Genomic DNA, 19,734 nt, shown 5'->3' on the forward strand with positions numbered 1-19,734 from the left:
CAAACCCCTGCAAAAAGACACACAAAGCCTATACTGAAAACTTGCACACCATAACAGCCCTAACCTACGTATGAAAAGACTACTATAAATATTACAGTGGGACCAAGCGAAGTGTTTCCCTAGGTGGTCCTGGAGCACCCTCTTGCCATTCAGTTTTTCAGGTTATCCACAATGAATCTACATGAAAAAGATTTGCATGTAATGGAGGCAGTATATGCCTGATGTAACTTCTGTTTCCTTGCAGGCAGGATGCAACAGAGACAGCATGTATTAATCTGTGCCTGGTTGGTATCAGCTAGACAACAGTGTCTGTGTTGTTGCTCAGGGGCTTTAACAGGCACAGATTAATACAGGCTATCTCTGTTGCGTCCCGCCTACAAGGAAACAATAAGTTACATTAACAGGCAGGACGCAGAACAGGTCCCTGGACTGGTCAGAGCAGGCAACCTGTTTTCTTAACTACAAAGTAAAAATATTCAGATCGTGACCATCACCTCAGGAATAGCACACACATTCCTTCCACTGCTAGACACCTTGTTTAAATCAAATGGCCTTTTGTTTGCGAGGTGACTCAACAGGATGTGAAGGACACTAGTCTTGAGCATTTTTATTTTGGGTGACAAAGGCCACCAAAGGTGGCCCTTGCCCCACAGCCTACATTCAAATAGGGCAAGACACTTTGTGAAATAACACAAACCCCTGCAAAAAGACACCCAAAACCTATACTGAAAACTTACCACACCATAACAGCCCTAACCTACGTATGAAAAGACGGTACTATAAATATTACAGTGGGACCAAGAGAAGTGTTTCCCTAGGTGGTCCTGGAGTACCCTCTTGCCATTCAGGTTTTCAGTTTATCCACAATGAATCTACATGAAAAAGATTTGCATGTAATGGATGCAGTATATGCAAATCAATGTCGTGCATATTTATTGTGGATAGCCTGAAAACCTGACTGGCAAGGGGGTACTCTAGAACCAGTATGGGAAACACTGCCCTAGAACACAAAACTCACCACACCATAACAGCCCTAACCTACCTATGAAAAGATAGTGCCATATATATTACACTGGGCTCTGGAGCACCAATATACCTACTACTGGGAAACTGGAACAAGCTGCAGTGTTACATTCTGCTAGCATGTAGTGTCTGTGTATCACCTCAGTCACACATGCAGAACATGGACAGACCCTCATCTATATAACATAAGAGTAGCCATACTGGGTCAATGGTCCATCTAGCCCAGTATCCTGTTTCCAACAGTGGCCAACTCAGGTCACAAGCACCTGGCAGGAAACCCAAATTGTGACAACATTCCATGCTACCAATCTAATACAGAATAGACAGCAACAACAACAAAAATTGAAATAGAGACCCCCCCCCCCCTCTCTGCCAAAGGAAGTCAGACTCTATAAAAAGTGCAATACTGGTAAAAAAGAAACAGAAATGCATTTTCTCCTGTATTTTGCAAAATAAAAATAGAAAAAGTGTACCTTTTACAAAGCAGGTACATCTCTCAGTCCTTACAAAGTATTAAATAAAAATAATTTTCTTCTACTTTGTTGTCTGGGAATTTGGCTGGTCCCAGTCTTTTTTTCCATGTTCCATGAGTCAGCCATACAAATTCTGTTCCAGGTTGGCCTTTCCATTTCTTCTCTCACCTCTTGACTTCTTCCTTTCCTTCTCTACATCTGTTGGCAGTGTCCCCTTCTCTACATCGGTTTATGTCCCCACTATGAAATAGTTGTGCATAGAGCCAAGTGATCGAGCTCCAGAAAGGAAGATTTTTCAACCAGTTCTAGTGTGAACTGACATCCCAAATTCATGTGGGATTTGCAGTCCCTGATTCTACCCATCAAAATCTATGCACTCGGACCCCTGCAGGGTTTCCAATTTGAAGACATCGGAGGTGTGCATTTTTAAATACTGTCATATTCCTAAAATCAGATTCAAAATAAAATACCTTTTTCTACTGTTTGAACAATTTATTTTCTTATTTGCTTTGGTCCCACTGTCTCTTTTCTGTGTTTCACTGTTTCTTCTGCCTTTACAGGGTCTCCTGCCCATCTGACGTTTCATCTGTCGCCAAGTGCACCATCCTTCTTTCCTCTGCACCACTATTTGTCCTGTCTAGTATCTCCCTTCTGTGTCCCTTGTCCCTATCCTACCCCCAAGTTCAGCTTCTGCCCTTTCTGTGTCCCCATCTCCCCCCCCCCCCCCTTTTTCAGCACAAGCCTACCTGGTCTCCTTATCTCCCCCTTTTCTAATATCTGCCCTCCTGGTGTCTCCATCTCTCCCTTTTTCTAATATTGCCCTGTGTCCCCATCTTCCCCCTTTTTCCAGCATTACCTCTTTCTCCCCATCTCACCCTTCTCCCCATATTCCCATTCCCCCCCTTCCAGTGGTGCCTCTTTATTTATTTATTTATTTTTTATTTATTTATTGCATTTGTATCCCACATTTTCCCACCTCTTTGCAGGCTCAATGTGGCTTACAATACATCATGAATGATGGAAATATAATTAGAAAATATACATTTAGTATTACAGAAGGATCTTAGGTAACATGATAGTGAAAAAACATGATAGTAATATAACACGCAGATATTGTAAGACAGTTCTGAATATATGTGGAGGAGTTGTGTAAGTTCATATTTGTTAATCTTTGTGGTATGCCTTATTAAAGAGATGGGTCTTCAGTAGTTTGCGGAAGTTCATTAGTTCGTATATCGTTTTTAGGTTGCGCGGCAATGTGTTCCATAACTGTGTGCTCAAGTAGGTAAAGTTTGATGCATGCATTTGTTTGTATTTTAGACCTTTGCAGTTGGGGAAGTGCAGGCTATCTCCTCCTCCTCCCCCCCATTGCAGTAGTGCCCTCTCTGTGTCCCTATCTCCTTACCCCCTTTTTAGTACTGCCCCTGTGTCCCTATCAGTGAACAGTGAAGAAAAATGAGCTCAACCTATAGAGTTTATAACCGCAGTTTCTACCGGCTATAATAATTTTTGAAGCTGTTTTAGTGATATTCAATTGTTATTTCTTTTCTCCTCCAGCTTTTAAGGCACTGCCTATCAAACTGGAACTGCTTTAGACTTGTTACAGATGAACCAACAATAAAAAATTACAAGTTGGATGCTGTAGCTCATAAATTTGCTTGCTTTGTTTCGAGTGAACGACAGTGACAACCGCCCGGGGAAGTAGAAACAGATTAACTAACCAGCTTCCTTGCTTACAACTGACTAGATAGGCAAAGTTCCACTCCTGTCTATTAAACCTTCTTGGGCAGCTTTCTCCCTTCTCCAGCCGCGCCCCCCCCCCCCCCCCCCCCACTTACATGTTTCATCCGTGGTGATTTTCACTGCCCTGCTGCGCGAGTCTTGCACCTACTCCGAGTCCTGTCTCTTCCGTCCGCTCTCGCCCAGCCGCGTGGTTGCTCATTTTTAAAGCCCTGAGGCGTTCTCCCTCCGACACTGGCGATTCACAAAGCTCGCCTTCTGCCAGCGTTGGGGCCTCTCAGGCGCGTCCCGCCTCCTCTAATGCAACTTCCTGTCTTCTGCAGAGGTGGGAGGCGTCTGAGGGAGAGGCCCCGACGCTGGCAGAAGGCTGGCTGAGTGAATTGCTGATGTCGGAGAGAGAACGCGTCAGGGCTTTAAAATCGAGTGACTTCGCGACTGGGCGAGAGCGGGCGGAAGAGACAGGACTCGGAGTAGGTGCAAGACTCGCACGGGAGGAGGAAGAGAAAGCCATTGGCACTGCAGACATTTGGCGCTTAGGCACCATCTCTTCTAAAAATCTGTTTGGGGGAGCAACCGCTCCCCCTGTGCCCCACCTAGCTACGCCACTGAATTATATGCATAAAATGTATGATGCATAGACTTGAAGGCATAGTTAAAGGCAGACTGGGGGCCTGCATAGATTATAGATAGAGCATGAAATTAAGCTGCTTTGAATATAACTTAAACCAATTAAATAAAAGCTCTTCTTTTATATTTATTTATATTTGTTACATTTGTATCCCATATTTTCCCACCTATTTGCAGGCTGAATGTGGCTTACATAGCGTTGTGGGGCGAAAGCCTCCTTTGGTGAAGAAACAAATAGAGAGTGATGTTATTTTAAATGAAAGATATGTACAGACACATTAGGGAAACATAGAGAGGGGGGTTATATAAAGTTCATTAAGTTCATAACAAGTTTGGGATTCTTTGAGTTGCTGGATTCAGGTAATTAATTCATATACATGAATGGTAACAAAGTTACTGCTTATATGTTTGTTCAATAAAAAGAACAGGAACAATAACTACAGTACAGTCTCGATTATCCAACCTTGCTAATTCTACCATCTGAAATATTTGACAGACCTGCCCTGGTAATTTCATCGTGCCTCTTTCCATTTTCCAGCATAGCACAGAGGGAAGTTTCAGACCTGGGACCCTGCCGTTACAGCAAAACAGCACCTTTGTGACCCTGGACCCTGTTTTTACAACCTTTGTTTATGTATTGTTCTAGGCATTACAATTGTTTTTGTATTATCTGACTTTTCACTTATCCAGAACCTTTTTTAAAAATCAGCATTACATTGGCCACCCTACAATCTTCAGGTACTACGGATGATTTTAATGACTGGTTACAGATCACTAACAACAGATCAGCAATTTCTTGTTTGAGTTCTTGCAGTACCCCTGGGGTGTATGCCATGCAGGCCAGGTGATTTATCACTCTTTAACTTGTCAGTTTGGTGCAGTATGTCTTCCAGGTTCACAGAGATTTCTTTCAGTTCCTCCTCATCGTCATCCTTGAAAACCATTTCCAGTACAGGTTGTCCAACAGCCTAACTTTTCATTGAGTGAAAAAATATTTCCTCCTATTTCATTTCAAGATCCTTTCAAGCTCATTTTCAAAGCACTTAGCCTCCCAAAGTGCCATAGAAACCTATGGAACTTAGCCTCCCAAAGTGCTTTGAAAATATGCCTCTTTGTCTCTATTTCACTGCTCATGTGGGCATTGCTCAGCGTTTGGAGGGAGGTCACACTTTGCAGACCCCCCCCCCCCCCCCCCCCCCGTCTGTGCTTCTCTTTTTCTCTTGGATTTGAGCTTGGAGCTCAGTCTTTCCCCGATTCTCTGTTGAGCCTTTAAGTTGGCTTTGATCAAGGACCTTATTCTGAAAATTGTGTTCCTGGTTCTGATTTCATCAGGAGAGGATCAGAGCTGAAGGCTCCTGTTCATAGGGCTGCGAAGAGACAGAACTGGGCCCGGGTGAGGGCCGCCCCACTTTGGATGCAGCTGCCGCTGTTGCCCCTTGCTCGCGCGGGCCGCCACTGACCCCCCCGCTCCCTTCCTGCATCAGTGTGTCTGCTCTTTCCCGGCCTCCAAGGGGTGCCTGGCGCCAGAATCTCGCTCTCCTGCTCCTGTGTGTCGGGACTGGGTTATTGCATTAACGCAATCACCTGGGTCCCGACAGGAGCAGGAGAAAGACCCCCGGTGGCAGGCCCCCTTGGAAGCCCTGCCGGTTGGGATCCTTATCTGTCCTGTTCAGAGGATTCAGTTTCTATCTGCTTTTTCAGTGCCCTCCTTTCTGGTTGAGGGTTCGGGCACTACTTCTGAAGGCTTCTCTGGGGCCAGTTGCAGGCAGCATGTGCGAAGTGCTAACTCTGCCAGTTCCCTCTAGTGCTAAACACAAATTTGCAGGTAGAACAAGGGCATTGAGAGAGGGAAATATGTTGGGTCTAGGGAGGGAGGTAAGAAAAAGAGGAGATGCCAAACTGTTACCCTTTGTGCCAGGGTCGCCAAACTATTGCCCTATAGCCAGTGGTGTGCTGGAGCCGGCTCGCAAGAGCCGGTTGTTAACTAGGATCGCTGGGTTTAGGTGCAGGGCAGGGGACAGGAGGGTCACTGCTGGACATGGGTGCATGCAGGGCAGGGGACAGGAGGGTCACTGGACATGGGTGGATGGAGGGCAGGGGAGAGGAGGGTCACTGCTGGACATGGGTGCATGCAGGGCAGGGGACAGGAGGATCGCTGGGTATAGGTGCATGCAGGGCAGGGGACAGGAGGGTCACTGGACATGGGTGGATGGAGGGCAGGGGAGAGGAGGGGAGAAAGAAGAAATGCTGGACATGGATGGAGGGGAGAGAAGAGTGAGGAAGGAGATGAGATGAGGAAAAAGGAAGAGAGGAGAAAAACTGCACATGGATGAAGAAAATAGGCAGAAGCTGAGGACCAGAAATGAAGAAGAAAGAAATAAATGGAAAGGAAGCCCTGGAAACGGAGTTAAGAGGACAGATAGCAGCAGAATCGGATACTGGGCCAGCATGATCAGAAAAACAGACCACCAGACAACAAAGGTAGAAAAAAAATCATTTTATTTTCATTATAGTGTTGGAATATGTTCACTTTGAAAATCAGGTGCTCAACATTAAAAGTTTATATTTATTTACTTATTTATGGCATTTTATCCCACATTATACATGAATTAGATTGGAACCTGGGATCATTTAATTTTTTTTTCCTGGAGAGAGTAATGCATTGCCCCCCCCCCGGCTATAGCCAGCTCTGCAATTTTTTTTTGGGGGGGGGGGCGCAGAGGTGGACCGGGGAGAGAGCCTGTTGTTAAAAATTTACCAGCACATCACTGCCTATAGCCTCCACTGCATTTAGAAAGCAAAATATGCCAATCTATAACCCAGATACATCACTAGAAAGCCTCAGTCATAAGGCTTCAATCTCACTCACTGTGGTGGTGAATCTTTCTCTGCGATGAGCCACCCTTGGTATCTTCAGCAAGACTAATGAGTCTGTTATCAGCTGTGGCACTCGCTTCCTCCTCAGTTTACCCTGCAGTGATGTCACTGTCCACAGCAATACCAAATCATACATACTTCACTACCCAGCATTTCTCGTCACACATGATGGTAGCCAGGAACCCCTTCTCCTCCTCTCGATCTCTCTTCTCTCCTTCAGGTCTACCGCCCTGCACCTGCCCCTCATTCGCAAACTCTCCAACCCTGTCCCACCTTTCAGTTTGTACTTCAGGTCGCACATGACCACCCTTTATAGGGTAGTTAGGCCCCACCCAGTACATCCCGGGACACCGCCATTTTGATGACTCTGCTACCCAGAGCAGGAGGGAGTAAGCATCCTTTCCTTCTCTTCCTACGAGGTATGAAGGAGTCTGGGTGGGTGGGCTAGCACTAGGCCACCAGGGTGGACTTCAGGGGGGAGGGGCCTGGCCTGGGGTTCCACTGTACCATTGGTTGCTTCTTAGACTTTAAATGCTTCTGAATATTCATGATTAGCCCTGGACAAGCAATTTAATCAGCCAGGAGCCTCTCTAGACCGTTTAAATCACTATGAATATCAGTCGGTCAGTTTCTAGAAGAGCTGTGATCTGGGAGAGGTTCCACCTCATCTCCCCAAAACTTCACAATGTTATAAGAAGAAGCGAGAGAAGTCTTTGCTGCTGGCTCCTAAATTTTTGCGCTGGCTTCTAGATTTAATGAAAATTTGTCAAGGCCTGTCCCAGTACAGATCCCTGGGGTACTCCACTGTTCACCTTGAGAGCAATGGCCATTTAATTCTACCCTCTCTTTTCTATTTTTTAACCAGTTCCCAATCCACAATAGAACGTTGCCTGCCATTCCATGTCTTTAATTTTCTCAGGAGTCTCTCATAAGGGACTTTGTCTAAAGCTTTTTGAAAATCTAGATACACTACATCAACCAGCTCACTTTATCAACATGTTCACCCCTTCAAAGAAATGTTGTGAATTGGTCAGACAAAATTTTCCCTTAGTTGAATCCATGTTGACAGTCACATTAAACCATGTTCGTCTATTTGGTAATTTTTTGTCTTTATAATAGTTTCTGTCGTTTTGCTCAGCACTGACATTGGGTTTACTGGCCTGTAATTTATCTGATCATCTCTAGAACCACCCCCCCCCTCTTTTTTTTAAGTTCACATATTTTATTGAAGATTAGAAGTTTACAATGTTGGTAGAAAAAAAGATAATAAGCGAAAAAACATTTTGAAAACTTACAATACTTATTGAAGAAAGAGTGTAATCAAATTAAATGATACATTCTAATTGACATATTTGAACTTAAAATTTCAGAAGAAAAACAATTTATATTAAAATAAAATCAAACTACTTTGGCTTCTTATAGACGACATAGCAGAATTTATTTGATTATTTGAGTTTTGGAGCTCTTCCAGGACCCCATCATTGTTTGAATAGCACTGGAAATAAGGATATCCAGTAAGGGTTTATCAGACTTAGGAAGATTGAGGGATAGAGAGGCAAATTTTAGAATTATCAAAGATAATTCAAGATCTTTTGTATTATAGGCCATACTTTGTTCCAACATTGTTTAATAATCGGGCCATCAAAAATCATGTGAGAGAATGAGCCCTGATGAACATTACAGTGTAACAGAGGATGCAAGGCCTGCTCTCCGTTTCCTCAAAATACATTGATTGCGTGAGGCTGGCTGAGCAATTTGGCCTGGGAACCTTTAACCAGAAATAGCGTAAATCAATTTCACTTTTGTCAATATTTAACTCCGTTTCCCAAAGATTGATTGATCTGTTTAAGATGAAGAAGAATAATTTTTGAATGCGTTTATCCATAGTAGAAATAATTTTACCTTTGGTTAACATCTTTATACATTATACTTGGAGACTGAACATTTTTTAATAGTCTATGGAAATCTCAACCATTTAAAATATTGAGATTGTGGTAAACTGTACACTTGAGATAATTCCTGAAGGAAATATAAAGAGAGGTTATTTTGTAAGCAAGCGTCTTACAGACGAAGGGGTCCTTTTACTAAGCTGCGCTAAAAAAGTGGCTGGCACTAATTTTAGAGTGTGGGTTTTCCACGTGGTCCAATCAATTTTTAGTACGGCTCTAAAATGGCCGAATTTCAGTTTTTTCCGTTAATGGCCACGCGCTAATTTCCAAATTAATGAGCGGCCATTACCGCCCCCTATTTTTTAGGCGGTAAGGGCTCACGAGTTACTCGTGCAGTAATTGAGCAAAAATTATGTCTGTATGTGTGCAGTGTGGCTTCCTCTAGGATTAGGTTCATATCAAATACATATAATAATGTATATTAACAGCCACGAACCTCAACATCTGGTGTTCCTAGATACATTCCTCCATTTGAGTTTCTTATGAGTTTGCATAGTATGTTACAATATTTTTCTGGAGGTTTGGCTATGCAGACTTATTCAAAAGGTTCAAATAGGCCCAAACTGCTCAGGAATGGGAGTCACACAATTTTTTCTTCAAGAGGGCTAGGTTATGTTAGGTTTAGTTATATTTAAGTACCTCGATAACCCATCATCTGAAGTAAGGGCAAGGTAGTGTACAGTATCGATAGGAGAGGCCTAGACCTGTGTTTATTTTAAGTGCAGATTAAAATATCTGAGATGATTTGATGCTGTGGCATCCTGGTAATAACTAATGAAGGCCTAGCCCAGTGTAGACACAGTGTCATAGGTGGTCAGATGAGCAAGCGGAAACAAACTCTGCTAGAACCGCTGAAGTTTTGTATTTCACAGGTTGACCAAATAGCCCCCTCTTCCGGCGTTTAACCCATTTAATCAAGTGTGGCTACCAGCAGTGAATGTGTGAGAAGGCCTCTTTCACAGATCCTGACATTGCCCGAAACTCTGGCTGCAGTGATGGGATTTCATTGCACCTTATTTGTTTGTAAGTTCACTGTGTTTCCCCATCCCCAAGGACACATTAGGATCCCAGCTCTGGCCTTCTGCCACCACAACCTATTGGGTAGTGCACAGTCAGAATAATTATTCATGAGGTAAATTTGCAGATACTTGATCTCCAAGGTATACAAATAACATCTCATGCAAATTCACTCTAGATCAGGGCTTCTCAATCATGTATATTGTAAGGAATATGAGGGGGGTTGGGGGGGGGGGGAAGACAGGGCTAGAGAAAGGAGCAGATCCTCTTCCCCGGAGAAGTGGAGAAAGAAGAGAGACTACAACTCCCACCAGTCCCCGAAAGGAGCACGGCCTAGAATGCGGGACTATGTTTCCCAGCAGTCCCTGAGTGAGGCATACCATCGCAGCAGGGACTTCCATGCCCATCAGACCCCGGAGGATGTTGAGAGAAGGACAAGGACAGGAAATTGGAAAAACCTGACACAGAGAACTAGGCTAAGGGAAGAGGTCCTGAATCTGTCCAATCAAGGAAAGGAAGGGCAGCTGGGGGAAGGGTATGGGGAGGTACCCATGGACTGGCAAGGGGCAGAAAAGGGGGAGGAAAGAGAACAGGAGGAGCCGATGGATATCTCAGCTCTGGCTAAACTCAAAGGTGAGATAAAGCAGCAGCTGGGGGCTTGGTATAGAGGCTGGGTGAAAAAAGGCCAAGGGTTGTTATCTCCAAAGGAGAACTGAGAAGCAGGTTTTCCCTGGCGGGTCAAAGGGGGAGTGGTGGCTGGCGGATAGCGCTGGCCAAGTTGGGTAAGATTTTGAACCCTTTTTGGGGAACTGCTTACATGAACTGTTGGGATTTTGAACCCTTATGGGGGGAACTGCTTTACAGGAACTGTTGAGATTTTGAACCCTTTTGGGGGGAACTGCTTTCCAGGAACTGTTGGGATTTTGAACCCTTTTTGGGGGAACTGCTTTACAGGAACTGCTAGAAGTCTGAACCTTGTTTTGCCTTGTTGAACTATTGGGGTTGCAGATTGGCTGGGGGGGTACATAAACTGATATATGGACCCTGACTGAGATGCTGAGTCAGTATTTTGAGCTTGGAGGGGGTTGCTCAAGGGATCTGAAAGGGGGGGGGGGGTCCGTGGCTGGGTCAGCTAGGCCCAGCAGGATGGAGCCTTCTACCGGAGACTTCCGGTGTACCCTTGGCCTGAAGGACCCACAATTCCTATTGGTGCGGAGAGGGCCCTAGGGGAGTGGAGCAGTGAACGAGCTTCAGCTGGATTTCCTGAAACAGTCCCTTGACCTCATTGGGGGAGGAGGCGTTCCATAGGTGATCCAGAGCGAGGAGCCTTTACAAGTGGTGGCAGTGGTGGGACCTGGCAAGAACTTCTACGTTGCAGGAGGAGCTGCAACAAGGAGGCCAATGCCGAGAAAGGCGCAGACCCATTTCTGTCTCTGGTAAGCAGAAACAGGAGCAGGGGTGGGGGAAGTGGCGGTGAGTAGTGGCCGGGTAGGGGCCCCTTGATGTGAAGCTGCACTTGGAGGTCTCTGTGTTCCATTTCCTTTAGGTGGCGGCTCTGGGAGGAAGGATGGATCCCAGGGAAATCTGTTACGTTCCTCACCTGGTTCCAGGCCTGCGCGGCCGGTTCGGCAGAGCTAATCGGCTATCTTGGTGGTGTTTCTCCAGGATAGGTCGGCCATCTTGGGATGGGCATCTTAGCTTGTGGCAGCCATCTTGGGGTTGGCCGGCTGCAGGAAGGAAGCCCATATTTGGGCGTTGGGTTTCTCTGCTGATGGGGGCAGCCATCTTGGTTCAGCTGCACATGTTTAGGATTGATTCCTGCTCTATTTAAAGCCCTGCCTCCAATCCTTTGTTGCTTCGGCCTCAATTGTTCTGAGGAGTTGCTGTTGGAGTGCTGTTCGCCGATTAACTTCTGTTCCTGATTTCCTGTGTACCGGACCCTGGCTAGTTTTCTCGGATATTGCTTGTTTGCTGCCTGCCTTGACCCTGGACTGATTTTGACTATTCTTTGCCTGTTGGAGTACTAGTTCTGGACTGTCTGTTTCCTGCCAGCCTGGTCAGCGGCTGTGCAACCCTGCCGGTTCCAGAAGTCTTGGTGGCCACCTGCAGCTGGGAGCTCAACTCCTGGTGAAAGGTGGTCGCTTCCCAGGTGAATCTAGAGGTTGTCTGGCTGCCCGACCGAGTGCAGTGTCACTCCATCTCTGCCGAAGTCAGTCGGGGCACAGGGGCTCACTACTACCGGGTCATAACAAGATCTTTACGTGGATGACCTTACAATTCCAGAAGCAGCCGGAGCTGGCAGAGAAAATGATTGAAGAATCCCTGTCCACGACCAGAGTCCAGCAGCAGCCGAGCGGGGCAGATGGGCCGAGCCAGAGCCTGGATAGAGACGGAGCAGTAGGACTCTTATCTGTGAATGGACTTACCTGGGGCAAGTTATCCGAAATGGACAGTGTGGATGATTTTTTTATGTGCCTTTGAGAGGGTGGATGGGGTGGCCTCAGGAGCAGTGGGCCATCCGTTTAGTCCTATCCCTGTCGGGGGAAGCCCTAGCAGCCTTTAGGGACTTCCCCAGGAGATGCAGCTGATTATAGGAAATTGAGAGAGGCCATCTGGGATAGGTATGGGTTGAGTGCCCAAGCCTATCGGAGGCAATTTAGGGCAATGTCCTGGGACAAGGGGGACTCCCCTAGAGCGTTGGCCAATAAACTGTTGGACGGCTAAGAAGTGGCTTCAACCCGAGAGGCGCACCACAGCCGATATCCTGCAGGAGATAGTAATGGAGCAATTCCTGCAGACCTTACCAGAGAGTGCCAGGGTGGTGGTGGTGAGGAGAGGGTGTAGAACCTTAGAGGAGGCCGTTGGGGGCTTGGAGTGCTATATGGAATCCCAACATTGGGGAAAGCAGGAAAAAGACCAAGGGAAGGAAAAAGGGAGATAGCGCTAGGGCAATATCTACGCCCTGGACGTCCTTCCCCAGCTCTAGTGTGGGCCTGCCCGGTCCAGAGTTACCCCCTTACAACCTTAAAGCTAGGACACCGGGGGGGGGGGGGGGTGTTGGGAGAAGAAACAAGGCCCAAGGACAGGCTATGCTATCGGTGCGGACAAAGAGGGAATTTCAGAAATAATTGTCCCGGGAGGGTAGGATGGACCTCCCAAGTTTTCCCTGGTGTTAGCCCACATTATATGCAAGGAGTAGAGGTGGAGTGGGTACCGGTAGTGGCCCTATTAGACTCAGGGGCAGGGCCGCCGAGAGGGGGGGGACAAAATTCCACGGGCTCGGCGCCACATGTCCCTTCAAGCGTAGCTGTTTGGGGGTGCAGGGGGAGCAGTCGCTCCCCCAAACAGCTGTTTAAAAAATCTGCTCCCTCCCATCCGCGTGGTCGCTTTTCACTTCCATGAAGCCTTCTCCGTCTCCCTCCTGCTCAGCACTGCACCAGCATCGTGATTCAGAGTCAGCCTTCTGCCAGGGTCGGGGCCTCTCCTGAGGTGCGTCCCACTTCTGCGGAAAACAGGAAGTTGCAATAGAGTAGGCGGGACGCGCCTGAGGAGAGGCCCCAACGCTGGCAGAAGGCTGACTCTGAATCATGACGCCGGTGCAGTGCTGCGCAGGAGGGAGACGGAGAAGGCTTCAGGGAAGTGAAAAGTTACCATGCGGACGGGAGAGACGGGCAGAAGGTGAAAGATGCAACGCTTGGGGGGGGGGGGGGAGGGGGGAGGGCTGGAGAAGGGAGAAAGCTGCCCGGAGGGGGGCAGTAGGAAGAAAGACAGGGAATGGTGGTACATGTAAACAATAATATGGCAAGGCTTATGAGGTAAGGAGGGAAAACTGTGGGTTAATCTCGGAAGAGAAAATGGAACATCTATTTATATTGGTGTAAATGAAATAAACAGGGATTTAATTCAAAACATTCACAAAATTGCTATAAAAGGCGACGGATGAAGAAAAGTAAAACGGTTAAATGCGCGCGGGGGTAGGAAGGAATGGCGAGCAAGGAGGGCTGTCAGGTTGCTGAGGGAGGGTAGGGAGAATCGCTGGACAATGGATGGGAGGGCAGGGGGTGAGGAAATCGCTGGACATGGAGAGGAGGGCAGGGGGAGAGAGAAGAGATCGCTGGACAGGAGGGGAGGGCAGGGGAGAGAGGAGAATTGCTGAACATGGATAGATGAATGGAGGGGGCAGGGGAGAGAGGAAATTTACTGGATATGGGTGGATGGAGGAGAGGCCAAGGAAGAATGGACAGTTGCTGGACATGGATGGATGGAGGGGAGGGAAGTCAGGAAGGAGATGCACATGGATGGAGGGGAGGGAAGAGAGGAGAAATGCTGGACATGGATGGAGGGCAGGGAAGAGAGGAGAAATGTTGGACAAGGATGAAGGGAAGGAAAGACAAGGATGGAGATGCACACGAATGGAGGGGAAGGGAGAGAGGAGAAATGCTGGATATGGATGGAGGAAAATTGCTGAATTTAAGGGCTGGATCGGAACACTTTGAGGGAAGATGCTGAATGTGGAGGAAGGATAGGGACAGGGCTACAGATGGTAGACAGGATGCATAAGGACACAGGAGGATGGTGGACATGGTGAGAGAAAAAAATATCAAATGGAAAGACACTGCATAAAACAGAAGACACTGGGACCAAAGCGAATAGAAAAATTAAATGATCAGTCAACAAAAGGTAGAAAAAAGTATTTTATTCAGAATTTATTAATTGGAATATGTCAGCTTTTGGAAATGTGTATCTGTGATATTTTTCATGTAAGCTTCCATTGTTCTAGTATTGCTGCATGCTGAGTCTGACTTCTTGAGGTAACTTTCCAGTTCAGTATTTTGCCTTCATATTTTTTTTATTTCTAGTTCCTTGTGTCATATCTGTTGCCATGTGTTTTTCATGTGTGATCAAGGTACAGTATTCTGCTCATGTGTAGTATTTGCAGCCATTTTTGTTTTGTTTTTCATTAGGTTGTGTACTGGTGTTTTAGAGCCCAGTGTAATTACAGTGCTGCCTTTCCACGCATAAGGTTGTAGCGCGTCCTGTCCTTGGAATTAATGCTGTTATGGTTTGGTAAGGTTATGAGTGGGTTTTTGCACAAGTTTGTGTATAGTGTTTTGCAGTGGAGAGATTGTGTTTTGGCCTTAGTGAGGTGGCACCAAAACATCAGAAAAGGTGTAGAGCCTAAATCATGACACACTACCTCTTGAAGGATCTACATATAGTGCAGGAGCCCGGCCCGGTGGCAGACGGCGGGGAGCAGGTGGAGGGGGGAGCGGCGGCGACCTCAGGGGGGGCCCAGAGGCAGCCTTGTCCCGGGCCCGGCCCAGTCTCTCGGCAGCCCTGCTCAGGGCCTGACCAATCCATGATTTTGAGGGCCCTATGGGGAAAGATTATGGCAAAGAACAAAGATCAGAGGGGAACCTTTGAAGGTGAAGTGAACATACAATGTATACACCGGGCAAGTACCCGCTATGCCCTCCATAGGGTGAACATTAAGAGGCCCACTGGATGGGTGGGGATGTCAGTAGCAGTTTTGCCTACGCTGCCGCAGGAAATGATTTTAGGGAGGAATTGGCCCCCATTTGCAGGATGCTTAGGAAGGCGGGAGGCTATGGTAACAACTAGGTTCCAAGCCAGCTAGGAGCAGGAGGCCGAGCCTGGCCCGGCCCAAATCTTCCCCTTTCAAGAGGAGATCATGGGGCTACCTGGGAAGACCCGTAGGGAAAGGGCGCTAAATAGGGGGGACCAAAAGGAAAGGCTTTCAATCACGTGCAAAGAGAAAATTATTTGCCTTTAGAGGCGGGAGAGCTTAAGCAGCAGTTTCCCCACTTTCCAAAGGAACAGGCAGATGATTCCACCCTGGAGTATGCCTAGAAGAGTGCGCGCCAGGGAGGGGGGAAGGGTTCGGCCAATTTCATAGTGGAAGGGGGAATTCTGTACAGGAAGGTCCCGGCATGGGAGGACCTGGGGGGCAAGAGGCAGCTAGTGGTGCCCAGAGCCTTCAGACCTTTGTTAATCAGATTAGCCCATGACCATCCTCTGGGGGAGCATAAAGGGACTCCAGCTACTCTGGCGCAAGTGCTGGGTCGATTTTACTGGCCAGGGGTTTACAATGAGGTGGAGAGGTATTGCCACTCCTGTCAGGGATTTTGAACCCTTTTTGGGGGAACTGCTTTACAGGAACTGTTGGGGTTTGAGAAATGTTTGGGATGAACTGCTTTACAGAAACTGCTTGAAGTCTGAACCTTGTTTTGCCTTGTTGAACTATTGGGGTTGCAGATTGGCTGGGGGGGGAATATATAAACATATATGGACCCTGACTGAGTTGCTGAGTCATTATTTTGAGCTTGGAGGGGGTTGCTAAAGGGATCTGAAGGGGGGGGGGTCTGTGGCTGGGTCAGCTAGGCCCAGCAGGGTGAAGCCTTCTCCCTGAGACTTCCAGTGTACCCTTGGCCTGAATGACCCACAATTCCTATCGGTGCAGAGAGGGTCCTAGGAGAGTGGAGCAGTGATTTCCTGAAGCAGTCCCTTGACCTCAGTGGGGGTGGAGGCGTTCCCTAGGCGATCCAGAGCAAGGAGCCTTTACAATATACTATCTTCTCAAGTACCTGTATAGACTATGTAAACCGCTTTGAATGTAGTTGCAAAAGACACAGAAAGGTGGTATATCAAATCCCATTTCCCTTTCCCTATTTTAGATTCTACATGGAATGTTAGTGGAGGAGTAGCCTAGAGGTTAATGCAGCAGATATTGATCCTGGGGAACTGGGTTTGATTCCCACTGCAGCTCCTTGTGACTCTGAGCAAGTCACTTAACCCTCTGTTGCCCCAGGTACAAATAAGAACCTGTATATACTTTGTAAACCGCTTTGAATGTAGTTGCTAAAAGGGAAATGGGACTTGATATACAGCCTTTCTGAGGTTTTTGCAACTACATTCAAAGCAGTTTACATATATTCAGATACTTATTTTGTACCGGGGGCAATGGAGGGTTAAGTGACTTGCCCAGAGTCACAAGGAGCTGCAGTGGTAATTGAAATCAGTTCCCTAGGATCAAAGTCCACTGCACTAACCACTAGGCTACTCTTCCACTTAATATACCACAGAAAGGTGGTATATCAAGTCCCAATTCCCTTCCCTTCCAGGACATCATTTGCAGTGGGATTTTTCAGTATTACCAAAATGAATATACATGAGATACATTTCCATATGTTTGGGGGCTTTGGTATGCAAATCTGTATCACACATATTCCTTGTGGTAGTCCTGAAATCCTGACTGGTTAAGTGTGGCTGCAGGGGAAGGTTGAGAAGCCCTGCTCTAGTTATCCTGGATCCTGCCCAGCTTTGTGTATTTTATGCAAGCTGAAGGGTGTTAAGCCCTTAACATGTGGTTAGCACACCCTAACAGGCTATTTTGCCTGTTTGCATGTGTTAAGCCATGCGTTAGCTATTTTAATATTTTCTGAAGGAGTATCTTGGGCATGGAAGCATTAAACAGCTATCATATTTGCATTAGTGTACACTAAGTGGTTAAGGCAGAATTAACACAGGAGCACTTAGTGACTGGAAATAGGAGGCAATAAGTGCTCCCTTGTTAAATTTTTGCAGGTGCTGTGTGCTAAAGGCAACATTAGTGCCCAACCTGCAAAAAAAGCACTTTAAATAGATGCTGCATAAAATAAGTGATTAGTATGTGGGAAAGTCCCACAGTGGGACTTGCTAATTCCAGACATTACCACATCTTTGTAAAAGGCCAGCTAAGTTTGTACCTGAGGCAATAGAGGGTTAAGGGTCCTTTTAGAAAGGCACGCTAGTGTTCATAGTGCGCGCTTACAGACGCCCATAGACATATATGGGCATCTATAATGTTTAGAGCACGCTAAAAACACTAGCGCACCTTTGTAAAAGGACCCCTAAGTGATTTAACCCAGGGTCACAAAGAGCTGCAGTGGGATTTGAACTGGGCTTCCCTGGTTCTCAGCCCACTGCTCTTCTGCTTTATTAGCAGGAGAATTTTGTTTCAGCTCTGTTTTCCATCACAGAAGAATTGATATGTAGTACAATGAAAAAAGCAGTCCTGAAAATGTAACCATGCTGTAGGTGGGTGTTAAAACACTAGGACCAGAATAAATAACCACCTTTTCATAGCATCCTACAGCTTGAATATCACAATATCTAAGGTTGTATTTTGAGGCCTGGTTCATTCAAATCTCACTATTGCTCCTTGTGATATTGAGTATGACACTTAAACCTTCATTGCCTCAGGTACAAACTGATGTAGTAGTTCTATAACTTTGTGCAATTTTGTCATGGCACCTACGTGTTCCTAAGCCATTGTAGAATTTGTTATTTTTGTTACATTTGTACCCCGCACTTTCCCACTCATGGCAGGCTCAATGCGGCTTACATGGGTCAATGGAGGGTTAAGTGACTTGCCCAGAGTCACAAGGATCTGCCTGTGCCTGAAGTGGGAATCAAACTCAGTTCCCCAGGACCAAAGTCCACCACCCTAACCACTAGGCCACTCCTCCATAAAGGCTGGTTGGCGCTCCAAAACATTTATGTACCTACTTAGAGGAGGCCAATGGCAGGTGAAAGTTGGGGCCCTTAAGTGTGCCATGTAATTTGGCCAACTGCTAGTATTCTATAAGCTGTATACATTGCATAGTGAATATCTATCCATGCTCCCCCTTTGCATGTGCATGCTAAGTGAATTTGGCTCATGCATTATAGAATAGCACCGAGTGCTTACACACATAAATAATACACGTTGAGTTCTAGTACTCTGGTACCCAATATGCATTATAGAAATGCCCTTTTCCTTAGCATCCCTCTGGACTGGCCCAGAATGTAACTGATGGGTTGTGCACCCCTTCCAGCAGGTGGAGACTGAGAACTTTTGACTCTTGTCAGAGCCAGTAAGAGCCCTGCAGGTTAGCTAGAGTGAGATTCAGTATTCTTAGTATCCAGCAGGTGGAAGGAGGTGAGCCCTTCAGTCTCTTTCTAATTTCTCATTTTTGGTTTTAACAACTAAATAATTCTATTTATATTCTGTGCTCCGGTGTTTCTCTGAAGGTTGGAGGCTGAGGACCGTGGGGGTTCTAAACTCGGGTGGCTGGGTCCCTCCCTCCTAAATCCTCCCAAATGTTTGTTTGAATGCCTCTATCTTCAGTTGGCTGAAGTTTTGGATTGGCACTGCCTCAGCCCCTTCGCGGGAAGGGTGTCCTGAGAGTCGAGAGAGACAGCCACACTGCTTCTGCAGGGCCGGTCAAACCCGGTAAGCGGGGTAAGCACCGCAGGGGGGCGCCTGCCTTCAAGGGTGCCGCGGCAGCGCTGAGCTGCCATACCGCACCGCCCTTGGGGGTTTAAATCTTTTATTTACCTCCGTCCCAGCGGCCGCGTCATTTCAAAGCCCTACCCGTCTCTAGCCTTCCCTCCCTTCGTGAGTTCGTTCCGCAGAGTCCCGCCTTCTGATGTCATTTCCTCGAGGGCGGGACTCTGAGGGAATGAACTCACAAAGGGAGAGAAGACTAGAGACGAGCAGGGCTTTGAAATGACGCGGCCACTGGGACGGAGGTAAATTAAAAAAGACAAACGACGCAGGGTGGCAAGAAGGAAAAGGGGGATGTTGGGGGGGAGAAGAGGGCAGGCAGGTGGCCATAAATGAGAGGGGGATGGGGGTGAAGGAGACTCGCTGGACATGGAGGGCAGGGGAGGGGACAGAGGAGAATCGCTGGGTATGGATAGATGGAGGGGGCAGGGGAGAGGAGAATCGCTGGGTATGGATGGAGGGGGCAGGGGAGAGAAGAGAATTGCTGGATATGCATGGAGGGCAGGGGAGAGAGGAGAGTTGCTGGACATGGGTAGATGGAGGGAAGGGCAGGGGAGAGAGGAGGGTTGCTGGACATGGATGGAGGGGAGGGCAGGGAGAGAGGAGAATTGTTGGACATGGATGGAGGGGAGGGAAGACAGGAAGGAGATGCACATGGATGAAGGGGAGAAATTTTGGACATGCATGGAGGGGAGGGAAG

Source organism: Microcaecilia unicolor, chromosome 8 (genome assembly GCF_901765095.1).
Source record: "Microcaecilia unicolor chromosome 8, aMicUni1.1, whole genome shotgun sequence".
Classification (NCBI taxonomy): Eukaryota; Metazoa; Chordata; class Amphibia; order Gymnophiona; family Siphonopidae; genus Microcaecilia; species Microcaecilia unicolor.